This window comes from Mauremys mutica, unplaced genomic scaffold (assembly GCF_020497125.1).
Source record: "Mauremys mutica isolate MM-2020 ecotype Southern unplaced genomic scaffold, ASM2049712v1 Super-Scaffold_100113, whole genome shotgun sequence".
NCBI classification, from domain to species: Eukaryota; Metazoa; Chordata; order Testudines; family Geoemydidae; genus Mauremys; species Mauremys mutica.
In genome coordinates, this window is record NW_025423271.1 from 89,400 (window position 1) to 111,659 (window position 22,260).

General features: G+C 39.3%; 1 pseudogene; it reads left to right on the top strand.

Annotated features, from left to right (window-relative positions):
- Positions 1–4,082: 4,082 nt before the first annotated feature.
- Positions 4,083–22,260, top strand: LOC123359386 (annotated as a pseudogene).

Consider the following 22,260-nt stretch of genomic DNA (forward strand, 5'->3'; position numbering starts at 1 on the left):
CCTCCCAAAGCAAAATGTGCATTTAGCTTTGCATGACTGGGGCCTGATTCAAAGCCTAATGAAGTCAATGTGAGTCTTTTCACTAACTTCAATGGGTAGGCGGTTTCATTAATTTGATAACTGTGATTATTTATTTGTATTACAGTAGTGCAAAATGACCCCAGAGGAGATCAATATCTCATTGTGCAAAGCACTGTACAAACACTTTGGGCTACTCTACACTGGAAACTTACATAACCACACCGATGCCCTGGTCTACACTACAAACTTATGTTGGTATAATTACGTTTCTCAGGGGTGTGGAAAATCCACACCCTGAGTAATGTAGTTATAACGACCTTAACACACCCACCCCCACCCACATACCCATAGACAGCACTGTGTTGGTAGGAGATCTCCCGCTGACATAGCTACCATCTCTCGCGGAGGTGGAATTATTAGCCGACAGGAGCACTCTTTCCCATTGATTTAGTGTCTTCACCAGAAGCACTACAGTGGCGCAGCTGCACTAGTACAAGTTTGTAGTGTAGACCTGCCCTCAGGTAGGTGGAGTACCTACACTGAGGGGAGAAACTCTCCCATCAGTGCATGTAGTGTCTTCAGCTGCGCCATTGCAGCATTGTAAGTGTAGACAAGCCCTATGTCTCTCAGCTGTTCTGCTGTAGCTTTTTTCAGCGTAGATCCACCCATAGTGAGCGACAATCCCTGCCTCAGAGAGTTTATGCCTTATTAGTTTTCTAGTTGTCCATAGAAGTTTACAAGAAAAAAGGATAGAAAAGATATGGGTTGTTAATATTCAACAGCAAAAATAATGCATCAGGGGGGAGGTGAGGGAGAATAAATATATTTCTGCTGTTTCCATTTTTAATTAATGATGAATGGAATTGGTAGAGAGGTTCAGTTGGCCACCAGAGGGAGATTATTCAACTCCACAAATAAAAATACTGAAATTGACGAAGTCTGAATGAATACATGCCACACTTGACTTTTTAATTTAAAAAGTTATTGTGACTTCATTAAAAAAAAAACAGTTTAAAAAATCATAGTGGTTATTATCAATAGAATTACTTCATGCAAATGAACTTGGATTGAGGCATGGGAAGTTGACTGGCTGATATACCAGAGAGATTGCTATTCCCCCCTCCCAGTAATGGACAGGTCTCACAACTCTGTGGAATCCCCTTGACTTCAGAGTGATTCTGTACAGGTGCAGTGGTCCACCCATACAGAACAAGTAGAGCCAATGACAGGGGAGCAAAGGGAAAAGAACAGAGCAGAGCAGCACCTGTCCTACCAAACTTGGGGCAGGTTATCAGATAGGTGTTGTGCCAGATGACAGATGAATATTTTATTTTTCTTCTCATAAGTTTCATATTGTGGGTCCCTGGGTATCTGGGTCTGCCATTTATAATGATGTCACTACAGACAATGCTGGTCCTCCTTGCTGTTTCTGGCCATGCCATCACCACCACACCTGTTACCCAGCATTGAATTAATCTGTAATGTTTCTTTCAGGCATATGTCTTTTTAAGAGATTTATGTGCTTCCATTGGATTTAGAATGGTGATACAGAATTAAAATATTGATCAAGTTAGTCACTCTACTACAGTTTAAATAGAGAAAGCTCCTCTCAAACTGCAAAGGGAATTTTAATGTCTGACTGCATGTCTTGTGAAGCAATATTGACCTATTTTTTGTAATAGAGATCACATATTTTCATCAATGATTTCTAATGCTGTTAATTTGTGATAAGATTTGACTTAATGGACCAGACCATTGGTCCATCAAGCTTCATATCCTTGTGGTCCAGTAATGCCCGATCATTATTTATCAACTATGCCATGGTGTTTTCATGGAAGAGGAAAAGTTTCTTCCTGTTCCATATTGCAGTTTATGTATGCCCTGACATACTAAATTGGATATTCTCATTTTAGAATTCATGACTAAAATGTTGATTTGTCTTAATGTTACCTAGCCAGTAGCAATAAGTAGCTTAACTTCATGCATGAAATTGCATCCTATTTCCCATGTAAACGAGGTATAATATTTTCCATTTATGAACACAGTTCATTTATCTGACCCCTTTCCACCAACAAATTTATTTTTGAATGATTGGCTCTATACCGTGAATAGATAATTTTAAAGCAGTCTTTTTCACCTCATAAAATTAAGTATAGATACAGGTTGGATATGTGGGAAAATGGTTGCAGTTGAATAAAACTAGATTGTTTTCTTCTTAGCAGTCACCCAAAAAGCAATCCACACCAGTCTTCCACCTGACTGAAACAAAAGGCAGCCCTTGAGGGGCCCAGTTATGACTCATGCCTTTCCTTTTCTGAATGTGTTTGCCCTTGACAATAACAATCCCTTTCAGACAAGATTGGCTCCTCTTAGCACCCTGTGGATATAGTCTGTCTCATTCAAATTTAATTTTTGTAGGAAGCATTAATTGTCTGCTAACTACTTCATTACTATCTCATATGCAATATCCTGTAAAGTTGACAATGCTGTGGAAAATGTAACAAACAAGTAACTGTGAATGTTCCACAGTAGTTGATACTTCCACCCTCCATACAAATAGTTGAATGCTGTACATAATTGGATAATCATGAAGCCTTATCTAGTTAGCTAGTGTATTGTTGATTTTAAACAAAAGTTTTAGAAGTGATCAGCCTCATATAATTTCATATTAGATGCTTTACTACTGGAGAATATGCGTCTAGGCCACGCTTCAGGAGAAAGGAGTGCATGTCTGATTAATGTTGTGACCTGTCCAACACTAGACATCTCTACAAAAATGCTACATAGATTCATTCAGAACAAGAGGCGTTTATGCCTTTGACCCAGAGATACAGTACTAATAAATTATCTTTGATAATGATTTCCCTAAGAAAGCAAAGAACAGTTAGGAGTAGGAAAAAGGAAATATGACCTAGGTGTTCATGGTTAAATTCACAGTTCTGCAGAGGAAACTGCCTGCCAGCCTTTGAAGTCAAATGGGGGAGGGAAGCCGCAAAAGCCAGTTTATTTCAAGCTGGAGGAAAGGCTACACCTTTTAAAAATGCAGAGTGAAGTAAAAGCGATAGCTATGTTGGTGGTTCCTCCCTTTTTGAATGTTTATTGTCAAAGATGGAATCAACACTGGCTGCTAGCCAAGCATGTCTGTATTACAAACACTATTGTCTGACCGAGGCTAAATCTTTTCTAAATAGACTCTATACTTAAAGCCATAAGCCTCTGGTATCTATGCCCTCTAATAAATACTAACATTTTCGTCATCTGTACTTGGCACTGGAGAGAGAGAAACTACTCAGAGTTTTACCATTGAGCTATTCATTTCACCAAACTATTTACAGCAACATGTTTGTGTATTTTTAAATTTTAAGCTTTACAATAGGGCCCATTGTTCAGTTGTGTGCAGAACCATATGTGCAACTAAACTCCTTAACTGTGCCCTGTGAGAGAGAAATTGTTCTTGGGTAACATTTAAAAAAATTGACATTCTACTTTACATTGCTTTTTGTCCACCAGCACTTGATAAATGCAGAGACATCATATGACTCTCAAATACTACAGCAACTGTAAATACATATATGTAGTATTTGATAGTGTCACCTTTGTATGTAAGGCAGCATTTACAGTTTACTATTGGCCATAGTCCCTAGGTACTGATATCTAATGTGTATAAAATGAATGATTTTAGACAGATTATATAGCTATTAAAGAGTTCTTAATTTCTTTATTTGTAATTATGCAAATATATACAATAACCAGATTTATTGTGATGCCATAATACACCTTTCAGTCTTGCACATTAAAGCATTGACTCTACTACTTTGACATTCTTTCCTCTTGCTTCAGTTTAGTAATGTATATAATGAAGGTTTTTTTTTTATTAAATCCTACATAAAATATTTGTCACATTTGTATACTACTATTCATGGGGCTGCTTTGAATTTTGCTAGTGGCTCACTTTTGACACCTTCCACTATCCTGTTTGATTTAAGACTTTTACCTGGCATTGTTCCTTTCATGGAGTGACACAAAATAGCTCTCTTCATCAGGCTTGCCTGACTTTACATATGTTAAGGACCTCTTCAAAATGGTCAGAAACTTGTTAAATTCTGGCCCAGTGAGCTGATTTCATTGTTATGGGCAAGTTTCGAAATGATTGTTAAGGAAGGGGGCCTCGCATATTCTCAGAGTGGTGTGTTGGAAAGAAAAGGGAAGTTTACATAGGCGTTTTAAAATGTTTGCATCAGTGCTTGTAGAACTGATTTGGCTCCCTGGAGCTTATGAAATGGAAGTAAGTGGAAGATAAGGGATTTCTCAAGTAACTCTTGTAATTTGTGGTAACTTGTAGTTTATATAGGATCACAGATGACTGACAGTTCCTGGAAGTGGACAGTCTAAGGATTAATGTTGGAGGAATTATAGACTGAACAGAGGTCAAATCTTAGTACACTCTGATGTATAGGCAGGAAGGCTTTCCACACAATGCGGGGTGTGGTGGGAGATCTATTACAAGCACAAATAGCATTAGGGAACCAAACAGGGGCGGGGGAATTAATATATGTACTCAGTATTGTGCCTTAAGTTTTTATTACTTTTAAAAATATTCAGTCTCTGGAGTAGCTATTTGGCCGAGGGAACCTTTTTGCCTTGTAGCGGGTCCTTCCCGAAATATTACATGAATGTGCATCTTCTTCGCCGGTGGTGTGAATGAAAGGGAAGGATGATTCTGAACACTGCCTACCACGAAGAGGCCCTTGTTGTTCTGGTACCTTCTGCCTCCTCCAGCGGCTGTAGCCTTGGTGCTGTATCGGTAAGAGCCGGTTCCTCCCCCACGCTGCGCTGTGCACCATTGAAGTGGGGGGTTAATGAGAACATCTGTGTGTGGGGGAGGGAGGTATGTGGCCTAGGGACACTCCTGGCGGGAGCTAGTGTTTATGTTGGAGGATGTTGCAAACAGCCTCCGAGCGGAGTAAGGAGCTTCTTGAGGTGGGTGTGTTGGGGAGGCGGCCGGTAAGGGGGTCCGGGGCTGGGGGGGGGGAGGCTGGTGGACTGTAAGGAAGCCGGGGGTCTCGGAGGACTTTGAGGAGGCCGGGGGGCGCTGTGTGTTGGGGAGACTGGGCTGTGTGTGGGGGGGGGGGCCCTCTGAGGAAGCTGCCCGAGGGTTGGGGAGGAGGCTGGGGGCTCTAGGGAGCCGGGAGGAGGCTGCCTGAGGGCTGTGTTTAAAAACTACCCGTGCATGTGGGGAGGGGCAGGGCTTGCGCTCGGGAGGCTGCTCTGTGCTGTCTCTGCAACCTGGCGGGAGGGGCGGGGCGGGACGAGGGGGGTGCCCGCCCCGCCTCAGGCGGAGGGAGGCGCAGGTAGTGTGCAGGCGGCGGGCCAGGCGCTGCAGGGCTGCTGAGGTGGGGAAAGCAGCAGCGCGGGGGGCCGCTGTCCCGTGCGCTCCCGCCTGCGCTGGCCACTGCCCCGGCCCTGCCCGGAGAGCCCGGCGCCGCCCGCCCGCCGGCCGGGAGCCGAAGGTAAGGAGCCCGCAGGTCGGTGCGGGGGCGCTCTGGCTGCCGCGGGACGCGCATCCCCTGGGGAGGGACGGAGGCTCTTGAGGGGCCCCCAGTTTCCATCGCCCAGTGATGCGGCAAGGGAGCCGCTCTCCCCGGGGCCCGGCGGCGCGGGAGCCTAGCGCCTGTCCCCGGGCTGCAGTGCCGGGCCCCTCACTCCCCGGCCCCTGGGGCTGTGGCGGCTGCGATCTGGGATCTGCCGGCTGCTGTGTCCTGTTTCGTTTCTTGGCGTGTAAAGCAGTGGAGGGTGGGGGTGGCGGGAGGGAACTTGGTTGAAAATAGCAATAGCAATGGCAAGTGGCGAGGGGAAGCAGCGAGCGCCGAGTCTGCAGGGGTCGGAGCTGGGGGGCTTCGCCTCCCGCTGCAGCTTGCGCCTGGGCTCCCTTTTTAAAGAGGTAATGTGCCGTTCCTTGTAGCCACTTAACCGTCAGGACTCGGCTGCAAGGGAGGTTAATTGGACGCTGATACCCTATTACTGCTGCTGTGAGCTAAGAAAGCCAGGTCTGTTTGCGCTGCGTTTGCTCCAACTGTTCACAGACTGCTCCTATGCTACTTGACATACGAGATGGCATCACATTTGATCCCATTCACTCACTCAACAAACCTCCCATTGGTGAGTTGTTACATGTGCACTTTGTTGTCAGCTGGCCCTTGGACACAAGGCCTGCCTGAAATGCAGGTGGTCCCTCTAAGATTAGAATGATCTTTTTAAGCTAGTCTCCACAATGACTTGGCCTTGAAATAATAAGTTTAAGAGAGGATTTCTGTTGGCAGTATGTCTGGTATTTAGAATTGAGCATTGAGAAGGGGTTTTGCCTATTGTTTGCTATACATGCTTGTTGCTATGAAATGTAAGTACACTCATGGTTTTAGCTTATAATTATTAACCTCCTTTTTATCATTTAAAAAAAAAACCTTTATGATAATGAGAAAGAACAATCAATATCAGTTTTTCAGAATTCTTCAGCTGATAGAACATTTGACAGATAAGATGACCTTTTAAAAATGTGCATGTATGTATATTTACATTTTCCTCATTAATCTGTGTCAGAATAAACTGGGCTATGTGTGGAATTTTGTTTTTACAACTCTAGCCTTGTGACTTCTTGAACACTTTCTTGAAGTATTTTCTCTGGAAACTTGTTTCCAATGAGTGTGCTGTAAGTTTTAACAAAGAAGAGTGTTGTTCAGGAGCCAACAGGTGACGGGGTGAAACCTGAGTATATGTGTACATTGGAGTAAAGTCTGGCTGCTGTTTCCTACAGTCGTTGTTTAAAATAGAAATTAAAAAAAAAATCAATAGGAGACTGTAAAGGGCTAGATTTCTTTTACTCTCTTTTTTAAAATCTGTGTACCCCATTATGGAAGATAAAGATTTTATTAGAACAGTGCTTCCTAAACTATTGGTTCTTGTATAACCACAACGTGCAGTTTGTATTTATATCCCAAGATGGAGCCAAATAACATAGCCCAAATCAGACATTTTGGCAAAGACAATGCTTTGTCATAGTGTTTCCTCCTTTTGTTAAATTTAAGCAGTCTGTCTTTGCAATATCAGAAGGCATTATTCATGAAAATAAAAGTCTGAAATCACGAAAGAAAGTAATGCCAGATTTCCAGTGTGAAAAATTATCTTTATTTTGGCAAGTGTGTGTGTGTGAATTACTCAACTCTGCTGTTGATTGGTGTACATACTTAGATTAGGCATTACACCTCTACCCCATATAACGCGACCCAGTATAAAACGAATTCGGATATAACCTGGTAAAGCAGCGCTGGGGGGTGGGGAGGCTGCGCACTCAGGTGGATCAAAGCAAATTCGATCTAACGTGGTTTCACCTATAACACAGTAAGATTTTTTTGGCTCCCGAGGACAGCAGTATCAGTATATCGGGGTAAAGGTGTATTTAGAAAATGTAGAAAACACATCAGCTTGATTTATAAGGCCAATCAACATATAGTTAGCAATGAATACACTGTAGAGGTCTTTGAATTCTGCTGTATGTCTTTATCTAATAAAGTACAGTGCTGTTTCTTTGAAAGTTCACTAGCTATTCTGTACATGCAAATAAGTTAAACCTCTGAAGCAGCTGTGACTGAGTCCTGATAATGCCTAACACCTAAGTTGTAATATTTGGAACTGGGTCCAAATTTCTTTGTACTGGGTGCCAAATCTGGTATCAAATGTTTGCTAGATTTCAAAAATTACATTATTTTTAACAGAGAAGCAGGAAAACAAATTACTCCAGTTGCGGCAGTAAAGTGGGTTTTTCTGGTAATACTTATACCGTTATTGGAAACGCACTGAATAGTCCTGATATTGGTTTTTGGTTATATTGCTACTACAGACTCTTGCTCCTCTTTAGGGTGAATTATCATATGAGGTGGAATGGTCATCCCATTCACCTGCTTAGTTAACCCCTAGTCTTAACCCTTTGGGCTGCAGTTTCAGTGTATTGTGAATGGATGCATGCGATATGCATCTTGTATTCCCTATAGCCTTGTTAACAAGCAGTTTAACAAAAAAGTTGTTAAACAATTTGCCCTGCAGGACAGAGTTAAACAGCAGGGGTTGGGAAAGGAAATGTGTCTTACTGGGCTCACAAATCATGACCTCTTCTATCTGGTCAGAGGTGACCATAGAACTTATTCAGTGAGCTGGAAATCCTAACATAAGGATTAGTTTCACACTTGGATTCAACAATTCTGTAATATCCCTTCTCTAGGATGTGAGTTTTAATACTTTATGTAACAGTGGATTTATAATTAGGGATATGGACTCTTCATTCTTAAGAACTCTTCATATTATTAAGTGACCATAGATGACAATAGACTTCAGTTTCACTAGTGTATATCTGGCTAACTTTTTTAATCACATTTTTCTTTAATCCAATTACATGGCTAATAATTATGAAGCCACTAGTGAAAGATTTTTCTCTTTGTAGATTGTGAAGCTTTATTAGTGAGGTAGTGCTTGTAGTTCTTTAAAACAAACTTTCTTTATTTTGAAGATGTCATGTAGCATCCCTCCTCAAACAAATCTATTTTTTCAACAGCTGTACTCCTTAGGATATGTAACCATTTTGAAGCCTGTTACTTTGAAGAATGAGTATAACTGCAAAAAACATTTTAGCTCTAATCTGTTGCAGTTTTAATTTGCAAACTGATTTACAGACTCTGAGGAGGGTTGGGAAAGTAGTAATTTATAAACAAATGATAGCTAAAATAGTGTCTACAAATAGTTTTCAGATACTTCAGTTCAACATCAGACATTCAGAAACACAATAGTCACAATCTGGTTTGATTTATGAATAATGTTTTTGGTATCTGGAATGCACCTCTTCCATGTTAATGCTCCCAACCTTCCAATGAATGAAAGTTTAAATGATAATTTATATATATGGGGGCATGTGTGGTTTGTGATGCTTCTTCCTTGCCCTTACTAAAACCAACATACTGATAGCAATCTTGCCCTTTTCTTTTAGTTTAGTTTTTCAATTTGCAGATCCCAGCTAAGAGAAGGACCCCTCTTTCCTTCACTCCCTCCCAAGAGCTGTTTCAACCTACTTCTTATGCATAAAGGAACTGGAGGTAGAGGGTGTAAGCTTTGAGGTTAATGTGTTAGGGTTTTGTTTTTTTTTAAATTCCAATGTATAGAAAAATGAGTAGAACTGGAGCTGTTTCCGCAAGTAGCTTGGTCTGAAAGGAAAAATGGCTCTGCTACTCCTCCCCCAATGTCTTGTCCTCTTTTTGGAATTATATAACTCTGGCATCTATATATCCTTGGTGCACTTTGTAAATCTTAACATTACCCAGGACAGCAGTTACCTACACAGAAATAGCACTTGACATTTATAATGCCATTTGCAAAGAGCTTTGTAAAATTAACTAGTTCACATAAACTCACTCATTTCACAAGGTTATCATCTCCATTTTACAGATGGAGCAACTAAGCAAGAGAGGTTGAATTTTTCTGATGCCACAGGGAATCAGTGTGGGCTTGACTTTCCTAGATTAATAGTTCAAAATTGAGTTTAAAGAACTAGTACATGCTCAGTTCAGTATCATGTCAGGAAGTCATGGGTATATGGTACTGGGACCAGGGCCGGCTCCAGAGCCCAGCGGGGCAAGCACCCGCCTGGGGCGGCCCTTTCCCGGGGGGGCGGCAGGCTGGGCCGGCGGACCTGCCGCAGTCATGCCTGCGGGAGGTCCACCGGAGCCCCGGGACGACCGGACCTGCCGCAGGCATGACTGCGGAGGGGGCGCTCGTCCCGCGGCTCGGCTGGACCTCCCGCAGGCATGACTGTGGCAGCTCCAGCGGAGCCGCCGGACCTGCGAACCGTCCGCAGCTGAGGGAGGTCCAGCCGAGCCGCGCGACCAGCGGACCCTCCGCAGTCATGCCCGCAGGAGGTCCGCTGCTCCCGCGGCTCTGGGGCGCCTCCCGGGCATGACTGCTTGGGGCGGCCAAAAACGTAGAGCCGCCCCTGACTGGGACCAGGGTTTCTTACAAGTGACAGTGCTGAACACAACCTTGACCTTGTCTACAGTGGCAAATTGGGTGAAACAGTGCTGACCACAACTAATGTGATTGTGAATTCATATTTAAACATGACTATTTTCACTACCAAGTTTAAACTTCTGGTTACCGGTATTCTGCTCAAACTACTAAAATACACCTCTCACTACAAATCAAAGTCTCCTTTAGTAAAGTTAAAGACTGTTTCTTTGCTCAGGTGTTACTGCCCATTCTTGATTAAGCTGTAAATAATGTAACACTTGAATTTTAAAATTCTTCCATACCTAAATATTGGATATTTATACAGGTTATTGGAACAACCCAGTACTGTGGTTGGGTTTGATTCATACCAATCTTGCTAATGACACTCTCTCCTTCATGGAATCAGCTAGTCCATTCTGAATATGGTTGACATTTTTTGTCCACAGAGTAGGAGGTAGACAACCCTGATTCACTGCCAGAAACAGTTCTGTTGACTATGACTTGATGGTTAAAAAGAAGAAAACTTTCTTTGCTGCAATGAAGGCATAAGACTTTTTTTCTTTTTTCAATTTATGCCATCATTGGTCACACTTCAAATGTGATTTCTGTCTCTGATGGTCTGGCATTCTTTCTCCAGGCTTAATTTATATGCCAAGATGACCTGTGAGGATAGCACAAAACAAGAGGATGTTAAGGATTTTCCAAATTTATTTTGTGATTTTTTTAAAATTGATTTTTATTAAGAAACTATGAGAAGTACAAAACCATGACTGACTGACTGACAGCTTGTATATCTTTCTAAACAGAGACAAGTAAACTTTATGTTGGTAGGAGAAGCTCTCTGGCCAACATAGCACTGTGTACACTTGTGCTTCGGTCAGTATAACACAGGGGTCGGCAACCTTTCAGAAGTGGTGTGCTGAGTCTTCATTTATTCACTCTAATTTAAGGTTTCGCGTGCCAGTAATACATTTTAACCTTTTTAGAAGGTCTCTTTCTATAAGTCTATAATATATAACTAAACTATTGTTGTATGTAAAGTAAATAAGGTTTCAAAATGTTTAAGAAGCTTCATTTAAAATTAAATTAAAATGCAGAGCCCCCCAGAGCAGTGGCTAGGACCTGGGCAGTGTGAGTGCCACTGCAAATCAGCTCGTGTGCCGTCTTCGACACACGTGCCATAGGTTGCCTGCCCCTGGTATAACCTATGTCGCTCAGGGGGTGTGGATTATTCGCACCCCTGAGTGACATAAATTATACTGAAGTAATTTGTAGGGTTGACATGGCCTTAGATCTAAAATGAAATTATTGCTCTTGTTGTACTGGATGATTTTATTTCCACTAACATGAGAAAGGAATTTTCTTTGAACAAATTATTTCCTCCGTATCTGCTTTCAAAGGAAATTAGTTTATAGATAAGATGTTTATCTATGTATTTTAGATACCCAAAGTGAACTTTAAGAGATCTGCCTACTGATCATTTTTATAAATTATTCAGTAGATGAGCACTGCTTTTTTGTTACTTGTTTTAGCAACAGTAATATTCAAGACAATATAATATCCACACTAAATTGCTCCTGACTTTTATTAACACTAGTAATTGAGGACTGAATGAATGATGTTCATAAAGATTTTTTTTTTACATTGAAAACATGAATGAGCTGCACCTGCTTTAAAATGATGACTTATTTAAAAGGTCACAAACTCTGAACAGTAGAAAAGGAAATGAGGTCATCTTTACTTTTGTTAAGGGTGAAGTAAAGTCAAATTTATTGGTTGGTTGGGTTAAGGTCTGCCTTCTGGCATGCACGCTGTTTTAAAATACTGCACAAAATAGTAAATGTAGAGGTTTTCCTTCATGTTAACACTTACCTTTCTTTATAATATGCGCTGATGTCACTTAATTTTAGTTTTAATTTATTTAAATTTACTAAGTTTACCACTTCAGCAAAAACTGAAATAAAATTTTAGGGATTTATTTAACATCCAACATGCTTTGTGAAAATATGCAGTTCTTACAGTGGCTTGGATAGGAGATCTACCGTTGTACTTAGAATAATGAGTTATGATGTAAGCAATCTTTATTGCAGTGCTGCTGTGCACTGCAATAAGTCTGTTGGCATCTCTAAAAAACAGTGTTTTCAGGATTTATAACTTTGTTATTCTAACTAGCAGTAGGCTAAAATTAGTGGATAAATTCTCAAGGCATGTGTAAACTTCATTATTCATGGGGTTTTTTTTTTTTGGGGTGTGGAACCTTTTAGTATTGTAGCAATAGCAAAATGGAATAGTCAGTTTCATCTTTTTGTGAAGGTAGGAAGGTATGGACTAGCTCAAGAATGGCTTATGATAAATGTGTATCTTAAAAAAAGATGCATAGTAATTAAATGTCTACTGCCATTTGCTTGAAGGAGGAAAAACTCTGATACTATACCTACAGCATTGTCTACCATGAGAATTTAAGTCCTTCTTCCACCACTGGTCTAGCACTGGTACAACTTCATTGATATTGGCAATGGTGGGACTGGTAATGTGTCCAGCCACAGGTATTATACTGCTGTGATGTTTAGACGTGATTTGAAAGGGCTTACTGGTAAAACTTTCTATGCATGATCTAGCATCAATGGAGTTGCATCAGCACTTAGGCCAATGATAAGAGAGTTGCCTGAAATTCTGAATGTAAATACAGCTTAATCGTGCAATGTTATACTGTTGGAGGAAATGTCTTCTTAATCCCAGGTGGTCAGGATGATTGTCCTGCCAAGACACTAATTAATTTTACTGAAGATCAGTATTTCATGCTATGCATATAATCTAAATTCCCATTGACGTATCAATAGAAGCATCTCCCCTTCATGATGTATTTTATAGCAATCACTTTGCCACAATAGTATTTCAAATATTTAACTTGTTTGATGCCCTTCTACCCCTACTCCAAGATCACTTCCATGAGGCTTTTCCTGTTTTGTTAATTCTTTTGTAATCTCATCTTTTCAGAACAGTTTCTTGATGAACTGCAACTGAATAGCTGACACTGCACACTACACTGTGCCTTTGGAGATGGAGCCAAAAGTTAACCTTACCTTTGGGTGTCAACGAAGCTCAACATCCGATGACGACTCTGGCTGTGCCTTGGAAGAATATACCTGGGTTCCACCAGGTCTTAGACCAGAAAAGGTAGGAAATGAGACTCTTATTTTTAAAATTAATCAAAATAGCTATAATTTCATCTCTTACTAAATATCATGTGTTGCCACTGATGAAAGATTTATTATATAGCTTCCTAATAAGACGTAAGTTAAGTGTGCTTTAGCAGATTTTTTTTTTCTAATTGCCTATCTTAATGGGGAGAGAGGTTAAACAGCTTTGGTTATTGGGAAGCCTATATTAAAAGAAAAATCATCACTGGACACTTTTATAATAGAAATAATATACTTTCCAATTCTTTATTTTTCTAAATAAGTAAATATTTGACATATGTGTGAAATGGGATGTTTCTTTAAATATGATGTATTTAAATGAAACTATTTCTGGCGCTGCTTTAAAATTGTTTAACTGTACATATTGCCACTTATTCACGCAATGATTTCTCTCTTGCATGCCTTCTGGAGTTGACTTTTACAGTTGGAGGGAGAGGAGTTTAGGACTGTTCCATTTTTTGTTTTGGATGGTGGTTTTTCCTCAACTAAACTGCCTAAAACTGAAAATGAAACCTTTCTAAGTATAAGAAAACAATGGCAATGGAAATAGAACAATGACACTAATTGCTAAGGGACCAAGTTGCTATGTTGATCAAATGTTCAAAAATAGGTTCTTAAATAAACTTCTAGTTAAAAAGAAGATCCAGCAACAGTACTGCAGAATCTGATATAGATGATTCATAAGGTGTTTGACCAGCATTGAGTTCTGTTGTTCCTGTATAAATGGGTAGGGTGACTACTAGACTATGTGTAACATGTCAAGGGAGCTGAGGATCTCTAGTTCAGGTGGCTTGCTGATGTATGCAGGAGCAAAAGATCTACTTTTTGTTTTCCAGAGACTTTCTCTTCATGATTAAATTAAGAATAACAAGCCAACAAGACCCATATATGATGCACCATCTTTAAGGAAGATCCTTTTATCACAAACTAAATACACTAGAGTTAAATTACCTTGAGGGACATGGGGAAGGGGGAACAACTAGCTAACAGCTACTTTAAACTCTCAAGGGAAATGCAGCAGAAATCACTCATTCTAGGTACCACAGGCTTAAAGATATTTTCATACAGATGACGACATCAGTGGCATTTTGATTAGTATTATGTGAGACATGGGCATAGAGCAAATTAACCCTAGAAGTTTCCTTTTTACTGCATGTTCTGCTTTGTTCCTTGCAAAGAAAGTCTGTTGGTTAGTGACAGTGATTTGTACTACTTTTTCCACTTAACTTGACTGAGGAAGAAATTATTCTTTTTTCATTTGTCTTAACTAAAATGCCTAGTAAGTGATTGACCAAAGCATCATTTAAATACAGATAGCAGGTAATATCGGCTGCAACAATCAGCTCCTATTTACAGCCTCAGGCCTTATGACAAGCTGGAAACTGTACAGGAAAAATAATAAATCTGTAGCTGTTCCACAAAAATATTTTTTGCCATTGGGCTTTGTCATAGCATTCTTTACAGTTTTCCTGTCATAAGTTTCTACTGATAAGATGAAATAAAGACAAGCCTGAGAAGACTTTCAAGAAGGCATAGTGTGTTTTGCTTTCCCGGTCAAACGAAAAACCCTATGAAAATTTCAAAGTGAACTTGCATCTGGTTGAAATGTGGCTGGAGCCAACCTCCTCCTCCCAAGAGAAGGATGATTTTTGCTTCTTACCAAAAGCTCACATGGTAGCAATGAAAGCTGATGCTTGTGAAGAACCTGATCAGCAGAAGATTACAAAACACCTTTTGTCTCAGCAATGTGTAAAATGCACAGAGCAAATTAAATTTGTTTATGTAGTAGTTGTTTTTAGTACAGCTTCACACATTGTGTGGTAAACTGCAGAGGGAAATTTGGAATTTCAACAGGCTTGCTGACCAACCCTAAAGGGGGTGGAAATAATGATAGCATTAAATGTACATAATTTATGATACCCGTAATTGTCCCTGCAAATTGCATTCCAGAAAAGCAATTCAGCAGCTGGGCGCTAGTTGTAGCAGAGACAATCCAGTTCTGCTGTGTTAGCTCATCTGGTCCTCATATTACCTAGAGGAATGCAAATGCTGTCACAGATCTAATGTAGCATATCTTAGTTCCTTTGTAAATGAGACTTAAGATAAGGCACTGGTTGAAGGACATTTACAATGTTTGAGTCATGTGTACCCCTCTGGTCTTAATTCTTAATACCTCCTATTCAGGTACAGCTATACTTTGCCTGTTTGCCGGAGGAGAAGGTCCCTTGCATTAACAGCCCTGGAGAAAAACATAGAATTAAACAGCTTCTGTACCAGTTGCCACCCCATGATAATGAGGTAACTATGTGTCCATGTATCCATTAACTATATGCTTCTTTTTAAGAATGAAGAATGATCTTCCTGTGGACATATTACAAGTCTAAAATGTCACATGCAATGAATCTAACCCATAAAGATAGCATAGTGTGTACATTGTCAAATCCATTGTTTAGCTCAGGGGTAGGCAACCTATGGCACGGGCGCCAAAGGCGGCACGCGAGCTGATTTTCAGTGGCACTCACACTGCCTGGGTCCTGGCCACTGGTCCGGGGGGCTCTGCATTTTAATTTAATTTTAAATGAAGCTTCTTAAACATTTTAAAAACCTTATTTACTTTACATACAACAATAGCTTAGTTGTATATTATAGACTTATAGAAAGAGACCTTCTAAAAACGTTAAAATATATTACTGGCACATGAAACCTTAAATCAGAGTGAATAAATGAAGACTCGGCACACCACTTCTGAAAGGTTACCAACCCCTGGGTTAGCTGTTCATTTCAGTTGTATTCAGATAAGAGCTGTCTAGGAGGCCATTGCTTTCTCTTGTTAAGACGAAGGCAGTCAGTGCAATAAACTTAACACAAGTTGGTTTTATAGTGTTTGCAACCACCCATCAATTACCAGGAACCTACACATTTCTGAGACTTCATTGTAATAGAAAGGATGCTTTGTGGCAGTAAAAGGTTTGAAACCTAGACACGATTCTGTGTATTATAGGGTAGAAGTGAAAGTAACAAATACTTTTGTAAAAACGAGTCGGTGCTTAAGTTCTTGTGTATACTGCAGTATACACTGTTTGGTTATCTGCAAGTCCAAAAACCATACATCCAAACACACTAACAAATTTAATTTGGCAGCAATTCTATTTTTAGATAGCAATAGTTTAGCACACTTTTGATTTGCTTATAATACTTTAACAAAGAATTCACATAAACTTTCTCTTTGCATATCTGGTGTTGTAACATGTGGAAGAGTTTAATATATATATTGTAGGAAATATAAAGCATGTGGGAAATCTTAGGAAGGAGTTGAACAGGGATGTTGATATTTTATCACATATATTTTAGTTACTACTGCGAAGTAAATAACCAGTAGCTTGGCATCTAAAGCATGTACCCTCTCTTCTGCTGAAGGTGAGATATTGTCAATCTTTAAGTGAAGAAGAGAAGAAGGAACTACAAATGTTTAGCACTCAGCGTAAGAAGGAGGCATTGGGACGAGGAACTATTAAACTGCTCTCAAGAGCAGTAATGCATGCAGTCTGTGAACAGGTAACCTTGTGGCAATAGCGATGAAACTAGCTGTACCAACACTGTAGACCTTATACGTTTGTTGATGCTACCTATAGGCTCTTGTCTGTCTGTGCTTGTACTCAGTAATACTGATAAAATTCCACATAAGAAGAGAGAAGATAATGGTTTATTTTTTAAAAAGTTAGATTTAATTCTTTCACATGGTGTGGATATACCAAACAATTTTCAGAGTAGGCAATAAGTCACATTGTAGCTATCTGGCTGTTGTACTAAATCCATACCTATTTAATACACAGAAGATTTAAGTGTTTTTAAAACACCAAGTAAGTGCATAGGAGTAAAATTTACTTCTGCATCAGAATTGTGTACAATCCAGGATTATTAGAATTGCCCCTTTTGCTATATAAAATAGAATAAGCACTTTAACAATGTATTGGGCTTGGTGTTTTGATTTAACTAAACTAACACCAAAGGCTGGTATTCCTTCAGTGGAAGCTTATTAACTTTTTTTGGTTGTTTCTAGTGTGGTACAAAAGTAAATGGAGGTGAAGTTGCAGTGTTTGCTTCAAGAGCTGGACCTGGAGTGTACTGGCATCCATCATGTTTTGTGTGCTCTACATGTAATGAGCTTCTTGTTGACCTAATCTACTTCTACCAAGATGGAAAAATTCACTGTGGTAGACACCATGCTGAACTTCTCAAACCCCGTTGTTCAGCATGTGATGAGGTAAATACCACTTTTGTACTAAACCCATGTTTCCACAGAAGCCACCATTAATAGGATAAAATTGTCATGTCCCTTGCTCAATTAAACAAACAACTTTTGAATACTAATATGTACCCTTTGGCAACAAAGACTGTATTCTAGTATCACATATGTAGATGTGAACAACCTCTCCAGTCTCCAAACAGATCTTGTAAAATCAGATACTGGACAAGGGTGATACACAGCTGTGTATCTGAGATTAGAATTGAAACCTAAAGACTGAGTTACAAGGAAAACTTGTACACATTCCAGAATAATGGTTTTCTTATTGCTGACCTTATCAGTCATACCTCAAATACTTGGAAACATCTGTCTTATGCACTAATTTTAGTTACTTTTAAAAAATATATATTCATTTTACTTAGCAAATGTGACAGCCTTCTGTCTACCTGTAGCAGCATAGCTAAAGCTTGTATTTTTAACTATTGAAACTGATCAGTTAATACTTCAGATTGACAGTACTGCTGAATTAATATATAGTTCTTTAAATGTAATCGGTGGTCTGTTAACTTTATTCCTTTGGTACAGTTCCTTTTTTACATGCAGTTTTCATGAATCCAACAAACATTATTAATGCCTGCCTAAAAATTTACTTTTATTTTTTAAGATCATCTTTGCTGATGAGTGCACAGAAGCTGAGGGTCGCCATTGGCATATGAAGCATTTCTGTTGCCTTGAGTGTGAAACTATCCTTGGTGGACAGAGATACATTATGAAGGATGGGTGTCCATTCTGCTGTGGGTGTTTTGAATCTCTTTATGCTGAGTACTGTGAGACCTGTGGGGAACACATAGGTAAATATATCCTTCTTAAGTATTAACATTTTACAAGGGTGGTGAGTATTTTATTGAATAAACATGATAATTCACAAGCCAAAAAAGCTTCAGGTTTTGCATGTGTAACTTCTTATACTATTTTAGCCATAAACTAAACAGTCCCTCTTTGACTCTCTTTACTAGGTGTTGACCATGCTCAGATGACCTATGATGGACAGCACTGGCATGCCACGGAGACTTGTTTTTCTTGTGCTCAGTGCAAGGCCTCTCTGCTGGGTTGTCCTTTTCTTCCCAAGCAAGGACAAATTTACTGTTCAAAAACTTGTAGTTTGGGAGAAGACGTTCATGCCTCTGACTCATCTGATTCTGCATTTCAGTCTGCACGATCAAGAGACTCCAGAAGAAGTGTTCGTATGGGAAAGAGCAGCCGATCAGCTGACCAGTGTAGACAGTCTCTTCTACTGTCACCAGCACTGAATTACAAATTCCCTGGTCTTTCTAGCAATGCTGATGATACTCTTTCTCGCAAGATGGATGACTTAAGCCTTTCAAGGCAAGGAGCAGGCTTTGTGAATGAAGATTTTTGGAAAGGAAGAGTAGAGCAGGAAGTGACCGAAGACCCTGAAGAGTGGGCTGAGCATGAAGACTACATGACTCAACTCCTCCTAAAATTTGGTGATAAAGGCCTCTTTCAGCAGCCTGCTGAAGTAGATGTTACATCAAATGAACACTGGATTTCTGATAATGTTAAAAGCAAGTCAGATTTGAAAAAAAATAATCAAAGCCTGGCAAGTAAAAAATATCAGGTAGACATGTATTGGGCTCAGTCACAAGATGGTTTAGGGGATTCTGCATATGGCAGCCATCCAGGGCCTGCCAGTAGTAGAAAAATTCAAGAGTTAGATATGGAACATGTGGCTTCAGGATACAAACATGACCAGACACAATGGTATGAAGGTTCATTGGAATGTTTGTCTGATCTGAAACAACAAGAACAAAGTGTTCGAGATTCAATGGATTCCTTGGCTTTGTCTAACATCACAGGTAATTGATTATAGGGAAAAGTAAGCATTTTCCTAGGATTTTTTTTTTTTTTTTTTTTTTTTTTTTTTAGAATTCCGAATTAGTAGTAATGTATGTGAAGACTTCAGGGAAGAATTTGACCCTTAACTATCTTTTTTTAATTGAAGTATACACCTCCAACCTCCCCTTAAGAAAGAGATGCATAGGTATCTGAGGGCAGGATCTGGCTATGTTATTTCCTCCGTTACTCACAAGAGAAACACAGACCACTTGAGGTGTTAGAGCTGACATCAACTTTTGCTGGAGGAACTGTTTTTCACTCTATACTTATTAGGTACACAACCTGCCAATTCAAATAATTTTTGTATCAATATATAACAAATTCATAACACTAAAGAAAAATATAAAAAACCACTTTTCAGTCTATAATGATGGTATTAAAGGTTAACTGCAAATAATATTTTTAAATGGGTTTATTTCATGTTTTGCTTTTATATGTATTGAGAATGTTTGAATGGATGATGGCCTTTTAAAAAAATAAAATTTCTGAATGTTAGTTTTACACTGTAGATGTTTTGAACAGACTAATTAAAAATTCCTTTCACTCTTGATGTCCTAATGTCACTAGTTTTCTACTAATCATAGTTAAGACCTGAACTGCTAATGTAAATAATTTAAAAGACTTTTCAGGCTGCCTTTATATATCTCAAAGAAACAAATTGGCACAAGAACATTTTTTTTACTTTTAAGTTCACCTTTTAAGGCAAAGTCACAAAGAATCAGTGATAAGTCATGTTTACTCCATAAACCTTTATTAGAAGTTTAATATTTTGAGTCAACACCACTTCATTACAAGTTCACAGATTACAGTTAACTGATTTTTTTTCCCCCTTCTTAGGGGCCTCAGTGGACGGAGAAAGCAAATCAAGGCCATCTTTTTATTCTTTGCTAACTTTCCAGGAGCTGGAGGCAGAGGACTGTGAGAAAATGAGCAATATGGGAACTCTAAATTCTTCAATGCTCCACCGGAGTGCAGAGTCTTTAAAGAGTTTAAGCTCAGAGTTATGTCAAGAAAAGGTGTTGCCAGAAGAAAAGCCAGCACACATGCCTGTACTTAGAAGATCCAAATCCCAGTCTAGACCACAACAAGTAAAGTTTTCAGATGATGTTATTGACAATGGAGATTATGAGAGTGTTGAAATTCGCCAACCTCCAATGAGTGAAAGGACTCGTAGGCGTGTTTTTCATTTTGAAGAACGTGGGAATCGGCATCAGCATCGTCGCAGGAGAAGTAGGAAGTCTCGTTCAGATAATACACTTTATTTAACTACAGAAAGAAGATGTTCTCCAAAAGAAAGACTTCACTTTTACTCACCTCAGGATTATGGCAAATTTATCCAAAATAAAAGCCCTCATGAGGTTCAAGCTTACATTCAAAACACAGAACTCTATGGACAGTATGCCCATGCTATGTCTGATTATGCACTGCGGAACCAGGCAGTTGATAAATTTTTTGGACTGTATGGTGAGGAAGAAGACTCTTGGTGTTCAACTTCATCATCATTATCATCTGATTCTGAAGAGGAAGGATATTTTCTTGGACAGCCAATTCCACAGCCACGATCACTGAGATACCCATACTATACAGATGACCTTTCCAGTCCAAGCACTGCACTCGCCAGTTCTCAGTTTGGGCAAAGGACAACCAAATCGAAGAAGAAAAAAGGACAAAAAGGCAAAAACTGCATAATTTCTTAACTCATTAAGACTAACAGCCGAGACGACACATTCATATAAACTTTGTAGTTATAATCTGTAAATGATAACCTTACTGGTGTTTACAGTGTAAAACTAACATTCAGACATGTCATTTCTTCCAATTATCAGATATTGCCAGGTTTTCATAATATATGCTGTGGTTATCAAAACATCACAGTTTTACTTCCTTATTACAGTTTACAGTCTTTCATACAGACTTTGTGTAGACATAAACATTGTTTTGGAAATTCATTCCTGTTTAAACATATGAGAGAGGGTGCAATAAGAGTGAACTGAAGTTAAAAGAAATGCTTGTTCTTCACTGTTGCTTTACGTATTCAGATGGCCGCAATATCTTTGTTTTTACCTTTTGAGAGGAAAAGAGAGGGTTCTGTGGTGTGTTCCTTTTCTGCAACCTCCCAGTTTCATTAGAACAATCACAGCCTGGCTTGCCTTTCTTTACACATCAAACTGGAGTTTTAACCTGTTGCTTTTATTTTATTGAACCCTGATCTGCAGCTTTCCCATTCTTCATTTGTGTGTGCGCCAGCCCTTTAAAGGAATGGAACCTCCAGTAAAAAGAGGCAAATCAGAAAATGACATTTCAAATATCTGCGGCCATCGTCCTATCGTACAGAAGCAGTAAATGGCCCAGACTTCTTTAAAAGATTAAGAATTCCAGGCACCCTTTCAATGCAATTTTTTATTAACTAAGGTAATCCAAGGTTCAGCTGGTTTAGAACTTGACTGGCATTGTTTCACTGTAGGACATGCACGTAGCTATAACTGACATTTTAATACAAAGTATGGTTTTCCTTAAAAACCCCTTTTAAAAAAAAAAAAGGGGTGGTGAGGGGAGAAACACAGTATCCTAACACTGGAAACCCTTACACATGCAAGTAACTTCTTTTAAGTCAATGAAACTACTTCATGTAAAGAATACTTGCAAAAGGGTTGAAAGGATTAGGACCATATTGTATCTTTTGGAACTCATTATTCCAGATTTTAAATGTATTATTAGCTGCAATTAGAAATTGAAAACACATTGATATTTATAATGTAGTATTCCATAGACTAAAATGTATTCATAATTTAACAGTGAAAATATTAATGTACATATTGTACAGTTAAGATT